Source organism: Anser anser, assembly GCF_964211835.1.
Source record: "Anser anser genome assembly, chromosome: 1".
NCBI lineage: Eukaryota > Metazoa > Chordata > Aves > Anseriformes > Anatidae > Anser > Anser anser.
In genome coordinates, this window is record NC_139720.1 from 165,987,786 (window position 1) to 165,995,789 (window position 8,004).

General features: G+C 36.5%; 1 long non-coding RNA gene across 1 annotated transcript; it reads left to right on the plus strand.

Moving 5' to 3' along the window:
- The first annotated feature begins 303 nt into the window (after nucleotides 1–303).
- LOC310880287 lies at nucleotides 304–7,431 on the plus strand. The gene is made up of 5 exons (XR_014571586.1): nucleotides 304–1,018; nucleotides 1,400–1,480; nucleotides 2,366–2,465; nucleotides 4,393–4,513; nucleotides 7,365–7,431. It is a non-coding gene; the product is annotated as an uncharacterized lncRNA (long non-coding RNA).
- Nucleotides 7,432–8,004: the final 573 nt, after the last annotated feature.

Here is an 8,004-nt window from a genome sequence, read left to right on the forward strand (position 1 = left end):
TGCAGGTACAAATAGGTAGTTCTTCAGAGGCTGTAAATGAATGACAAGATAATTCTATCCATTTAATATTGAAGTGATGTTGATAGTATCATTCTTCTCATGTTTGAAACAGGAAAGTATAGAGACCTTTCTCCCTCACTCTGTTCTGCTTTATGTGATGGATTTTCTCTCTGACTAATCGCTGTCACATTAACCTGCACTATTTCATCCTTCAGAGCTGTCAAGATAATGACGATAATCGAAGTGGCTCATTGTAGGTAAAGGAAATTATATGAGCAAAGTAATATCATAAAACAGTGTTTAAATATTTTAATTTCATTTGTCAGGGCTGCCCCAACACTTCATTACACATATAACCATCTCTCATCAGTGGAATTAGTGCATTATTCATTACTGTTAATTATTTTCACATAATGGCTGCCCTGATATATTTAACCTCCACATTATATCTCAGATAATGGGCCTGTAAAATTGAATTGTGTGAAGAGTGGAGTTCTAAAGCTCATTTGCAGAACATCAAAGAACAAAGAAGAGGAAAAGAATTCTAAATGGGACTTTTCGCCCAGCTGGGGCCAAACATTTGTTTCTGTCTGATTTGCATACAGAAAATAGGTGGTTCAGAAGTGGTTTAATATTGTACATGCTGTCTGCTCCTATTACATAGCCAATTAGAATTTGTTAATGTCCCAAGTGTTTGAGATAACTTACCGGCCAATCTATTGTCTGAATGGCAGTGAGCTGCAAAGTTAACAGAGAAAAGTAGACCTTTCTGAAGGACAGACCAGAAAATCATAGAATAATAAGGTGTCACCTGCAATTAACACTTCTTTTGAAAAACATCTGCATTGTAGAAGCAAATTAACAAAAGCTGCTGCTCAAGAGTAATAAGAGCCAAGTCTGTGAAATTCCTGTAGTACTCTGTTAATTACTTGGTGATCCTTGGGCCAAATTTGCTGATGCTGTTTATCATGTAGGCTGTGGAAACTAGAGAGGTGGAAAATGCTGCACCCTGGACAATGTAAGTGTACCTACTCTGACAACAGCAGGCTGCATGGAGAGACCTAACTAACTCATTCCTACATAAACAACTCATAATATCACCTGGTCATCCTCAGTGGTGCTTTGCTGTGCTGGAATTGATGTGTCTGCATTGCTTCTTAGGAGGATGGGAAATGTGAGACTCCTTTTCTCTACTTTGCCAAATACTTTGAATAAACATCCCAATAAAACAAAGCCAGTAAAGGTATGGGACTTAATTTTTGAGGAACCAGCTGAATTACTAGAAATAATTTCAGCTTTAAGTGGCAGTTTAAAGTTCATTGTATGTCTACTCTAACAACATAGATTTAACAGAATAGTCATATTTTTCCCATTTAAAGTCTTATACATTTATTTACAGATCTCAATGGACGTGGAAAGACATTGAATTCAAACACTTTATGGAAATAATATTTTTTCAAAACTACGTTTTAAGAGTAAGGTAAGTTCTGAAAAACAAAAAGTAAACAAAACAAACAAAAAAAAAATGGACATTTGAAACAGATTGTGGGAATTTTCTTCAAACTTTAGTCTCAGGGTGTTTGTGAAGTTCACTCTGAGTTCTCACATAGCAATTTCCATGCATTTTTTTACCTATATCAAAAATTTCAAGGCAATAGCCCTTCTGAAATTCATGTGTAAGACATACCTTTGTTTTGTTTCATGCCTATAATTAATTTTATATTTTTATATATATATATTTTTAGATCACTTCAGACCTCTTTCTTCACTGTTACAGAATAACTTATGGCTGGTGGTGGGACTATGATCTCAGAGGTGACTTAGCCAATCAGAAGTCAAGAAATGTTTAATGACTAACAATACAATTCACCTGAGGTCATTAGCATACTTTAGTCCTATTGGCTAAAAAGTCATATTTCACAGGAATAATAAATGTCTTTTTGCTAAGTGGCAGTAGGTTTTTGGCCATATCATTAAATATTTATACAACATATACATAAATCTTCCTCCACTTGGCATCATCTGGGATTCATTTGGAAGAGACCCATTTATTTCACTTTGCAATGTTTTAAGTTTGTTGCAGGCTTCAGGTTCAGCCTCCAAACTCTAGATATGGAGTAGTTAGAAAGAAAAGGACATATGTAGCTACATTTGAATGAACCTGGTTTAGAGAAATCTTTTGTCCTTAATCTGTCTTTTCTTAAAGCATATCTATTCTTAAAGCATATTTTTTAAGGTTTCATATATGGCCTTTTTGCCCTCTAAACAGTCTTTTTTATTATTTTTTTTTTATGAAAGCTGTGGGAACAAAATCTGCTGTTATTCTCTGCTTTCTAATTTTTTTTTGTCTGTAAATTATTTTCAGGTAACCATGAAATATGGATAAAAAGAGAGACTAGAGAGACCACTAAATGAGTGAAGCAATTTCTCTATATCTAAATACTGAATAAAGACTTCAGTGAAAGGTGTGTGAAATATTCAATCTACTCACAGACATTCAAGTACTCCCAAATAGATTCCTATTGATATGGGCAATCTGTCTTTCTACTTCTGCCTGATCAGAAATTGTTTCTCTCCTGGAGCAGCTACTACTAGGCATTAAATTTGTCTAGTATATAAGTTTTACTCCAACAACAACAACAAAAACAAAAAAGGTCATATTAGATATTATGGAAGACCTGTCTGTTACTCTGTCTCAGCTATAAAACTATTATGGTTTTGATATGTTGACAGTCTCAAGTATGTTTCTTCTAATAACTTGAGATGACATTGTTTTAGAACTATCCGTCTAAAATATGTTGCTTATAGAAAAAGATCCACAGTTTTACAATGGACTTTCAGTTTGAATGTTGTTAATTGTGCTTAATATTCTGAAAGAATGAATCATACTTGCAAAATATTCATGGTTAGTATAAGCTGCCTCATACTTTCAGAATATTAAGGGTTATGTCACAGAATCACAGAACGGTTTAGGTTGGAAGTGACCGCTGGAGGTCATCTGGTCCAACCTCCCTGCTAAAGCAAGAATACCCAGAGGAGCTTGGCCATGACTATGTCTTTTGGAGATCTCCACAGATGGAGACTTTACAACTTCACTGGGCAACCTATTCAAGTGCTTCTTCACCCTCACAGTAAAGTGCTTCCTGCTGTTCAGAAGAAATCTCTTGTGTTCCAGTGTGTGCCTGTTGCTTCTTGTTCAGTCACTGGGCACTACTGATAGCCTGGCTCTATCCTCTTTGCGACCTCCCTTCAGGCATTTGTACACATTGATAAGATCCTTGCTCAGCCTCCTCTTCTCCACGCTGAACAGCCCCAGCTCTCTCAGCCTCTCCTCATTGGAGAAATGCTCCAGTCCCTTGATCATATTGGTAGCCCTCTGTTGGGCTCTTTCCAGTATGTCCATATCTCTCTTGCACTGGGGAGCCCAGAACTGTACACAGGACTCCGGATATAGCCTCACCAATGCTGAGTAGAGAGGAAGGATCACTTCTGTTGACCTGCTGGCAGTACTTTTCCTAATGCAACCAAGAATACCACTAAACATCTTTGTGGCAAGGGCACATTGCTGAATCATGTACAACTTGGTGTCTACCGGGACTCTTAGGTCCTTTTCTGCCAGGCTGTTTTCCAGTACGGTGGCCCCCAGCAAGTACTGATGCCTGGGTTGTTCCTCCCCAGGTGCAGGACTCTGCACTTCTTATTAGGCTTCATGAGATTTTTTTGTCAGCCCACCTCCCCAACCTGTTAAGGTCTCTCTGGATGGCAGCACAGACCTCTAGTGAGTCAGCCGCTCTTTCCCAGCTTTGTGTCATCTGTGAATTTACTGAAGGTGCACTCTACCCCATTATCCAGATCATTAATGGAGATATTACACAGGACCAGACACAGTATTGACCACCGGAGTATTCTGCTAGTTACTGGACATCTTGCACCAGAAGACAGGAACTATTGCACAGACTTCTGTTACTCTTTATAAAAAGTTGTAGTGGATCAGTTAGGTCTTTTGAAAATATATGGAATGCTGTATATTTTTTCATAAAATGTTTATGGGAAGCAAACGTCAGAGTAAATTTGAAAGCAAGGTTAGGAGCTGTATTTCAGCAGTGATGAACTGTGTCACTTCATATAGTAAAAATTTTTAAAATAATTTTGAGTAAAACATATTTTTGAGAAGGAGAATGCTCAGAATTTTTGCATACAATTCTAGATCCTCTTTTCGGACTCTCTCTATACATATTGTATATGTATATCTATTCTTTTTCTCATGCATTCCAAGATATATTTGAAAATACCTCATTTTCTACAATGGTTTATTTGGTTGTGAAAATACGTGTATGGAATAATTGGATGCATAGTTTCTATAACTGGCTTCTTGTATGTCAAATTCTATAGACAATGTTTAGAAGAGTGTGTGTCACAGCATTCTGAAATATCAGAAACAGCAAATCAGAAGTGGAGCTTCATTGGAAGACAAATTCATTTCCTGCTGGACAATTCAATAACAGGAAAAAGTGTGAGTTTACAAAGAACATAAACTGAAATACTCTTGTGATATAAGATTTCATGAGGAATGAGGATGACAGTGGAAAGCAGGAAATGGTAAGACTAAAAATGAAATATTAATTTGATTCTTGCACTCTAGTTAAGAGATGCTGATTTATAACAGTTTTAAGTAGCAATGAACATAAAACTCAGCTTCTGTACAAGAGAAAAAATGTTTACTATTTAACTGATTATTCTCATTTTTATATACGCAGATTGAAAAATGGTTATGATAAGAAGAAAATCCACTCAAATAATGTCAAAGAAAATATTTAAGTCCTGCTTTTATGAGTGCTGCTTTTGTGAAAATCTTGCAGAGTTTTCATACTTGGTTACCTAAGTATTAAGGCATGTTTACAGAACATCCTATGTGTACTCCGTAAGGGCAGGAAGGAAGATCCAGGGAATTACATGTCAGTCAGTCTGACCTTGGTCTCACAGGAGGTTGTGGAGCAGACCATCTTGAGTGCTATCACATGGAACACAGCATGCATTCTGTGTTTCTTTCTTTCATTCTGTGTTTCTTCATTCTGCATTCATTCACCAAAAAAAAAAAATTGCCAAATTATTTACAAACATATCTGTTAATTGTAAGGACAATTATCATCACCAGATGAATTCTTTAGAAAGAAGGGACAAACTAAATGTGTCAGAGAAGTGAGATGGTTTTTCAAGCTCTAAGCTTCAGCAGAATGAAACACATTTTCATTACAGATCTTTCAAAAGTGAGTTGAAAGAAATCTATCTTCTAACAAAGAGATTACTTCGACTTCAGAAAACGAAAATTGTAGAGAAATTTGTACCAGATGCCTTGAAAACAATATAAGAAATAAGCAAATGTCAGGGGGTGGTTGTGCTTTGCAAACTGAAAACCCTCAAGAGGTTTAGAGCCAGAGGTAAACTTGCACCCTCTAAATGTCATCTGCAATTAATCTATCTATCTATCTATCTAGTAACTATCATTTAAAAGACTAGGTAATAATACTTTTAAATTATATTTTTTATTTTATTTAGGTCCAAATAAATCTTAACAAGTGTAATATGTTCCCACCTTTCTGTTGCAAATTTAGGTAAGCGACAATTTGCCCAACTAAGGGATGATAATTCAGACTGCATTCCTAATTCATATTCAGTTCTCAGATCTTCTTAAACAACAGTATCTATATAATCTAAAGAATGTGCTGTGCTCTCTGTAGCTATATATACATTCTTCCTGTTACATGCACATCCTACTAACTGCCCAGACAAAAGATGTCCTAAGGCTACCTCTTCAGACAGTGAGGTACTTACTGACAGCTCCGGGCTTTAAGACAAATTAAAATAAGCCAATTTTTCAGTCTGTAGGTCTAATAAAGTTTCTGGCTTTCAGTTCTGTCAATGAGTATGAATAAAATTCCCTGACAAGCAAGAAGATAGAATGTTTAGTTTTCTGATGAGAAAGATTTTAAGGTGAAGACCAATTCTGCAATTCTTATTCCAGTTCTCATTAGTGAGAATTTCCTGCTGTTAGAAAAGCAGGAACAAAAAGTTTTCAAGCCCTCATTCTCTGTTCTGACTGCCTAACTCCCTTCTCACTACAGTTCTGTGGACTGAGTGCTATTTGCATGTGTGATGAGCACCTAAACATATACTAGGCAGTGCTTCAGTGTCTCAGAGTTCAACTAGATGATGTCACTATATACTTGTATTGACCATGTATGTTTCATACATATTATTTTACAAAGACTGTGCCTGATTTTTTCAGAGCTTCAAAATACATCAACAAATTGTCTCAGTGATGCACATCCTCATGCCCTCATTTTTTCAACCCTTGAAAAGTACAGTAACTAAATTCATTTTTTTTCCACAACAGAAATAATAGAAAGCAGTCTTTCAGAGTGAAGAATAAAATTTCTAATGAGAATATTATCCACAAGTTTAATGAAAAACATAGTACAACAGAGCAAAAACCAAATATTAATGTAGAAGTTTAAGTCAGTGAATGTCTTTTGTTATAAAGTTATTAATTAAAAACAGACAAAAAAAAATCATAGAATCATAGAATCATGTAGGTTGGAAAAGACCTTCAAGACTATCAAGTCCAACCATCAACCTGACCTACCAAGTCTCATGACTAAACCATGTGCTTTAGTGTCACATCAACATGTCTCTTAAGTAGGTAGCTCCAGGGCTGGGGACTCCACCACTTCCATTGGTCACTCATTCCAGTGTTTGACTACCCTCTCTGTGAAGAAATCCTTCCCAATATTCAATCTAAACTCAAGACCTTGTGCAATCTGAGACCATTTCCTTGCATCCTATCACTTGTCACCTGAGAAATGAGACAGACACCTTCCTCACTGTAACCTCCTTTCAGCTTGTTGCAGAGAGCAAAGAGGTCTCCCCTCAGCCTCCTTCTCTCCACATTAAACAACTGAAGCTCCCTCAGACACTTCTTGTAAGTCTTGTTCTATAGTCCCTTCACCAGCTTCATTGCTCTTCTCTGCACAGCCTTGAGCAACAAAATATCCTTCTTGTAGTGAGGGGCTGAAACCTGAGCACAGTATTCCAGGTGCAGTCTTACCAGTGCTGAGTACAGAGGGACAATCACTTCCCTAGTCCTGCTGGCCACACTATTTCTGTTGCAGGCTCTGATGAGAAGGTGCTCATGAGAAATGAAAAATGATCAGCTGCAGAAGGTTGTTATTGTCTATGAGGAAGAAAGGAAAAAGTACATATAAATGTACACCTAATTTTAATGTAAAATACGAGATCTATGTTCACTAATCATTTTCACGTTTTTACCTGCTGAACTTGAAAGGTTGATTTCTTTTTCTTTACAGATTTTTAAACTGCAGATAGTGAGGAAGTATGTGTCTCATGGCTGGTGTGAACAAATTATCAGAAGTGGTAAACAAACTCCCTCAGTTATCTATAAGACACAATACAATAACAAGGTTTGCAAACATTTGGTTAGATTGTTTCTGCAATAAGTACATTTCCAGAATTTTATTTTTCATTTCTTTATGGGATCCAGAGGAGAAATCATGTGGCTTATTTTTGTATCAGTAAAAGACTGCTCTTTGCAAATAATGCTGTCCAACAAAGAGCTGACAAGAGCTGACCCATCCTCTCTAACAGACTGGAGATAAATCTGAATTATTTTAGGTTGGATTACCAGCTTTCTTATGGAGCAAATTTTCCAGTTATTCCTACATATCATGTTTTGCTTAATTCTGTAAAGAAATCTCTGGTCACATGAATCGAGTTCTTCTTTGATGAAACAGAAACAGGTTTGAAAGAGGTCTGAGATTAACAACTGAAACACATGTATTGTGGATGCCAAGGTCTCAATGATGTTTCACCCTATAAACCTGTTCCTATAGCTCTTGCTAAATCAAAATAGCGGAAGCTAATCTGTCCTGTAGATGCGCACCATAAAGATTTAGGCTTGAATGAAGATCAAACTGTAAATTTTGTAGA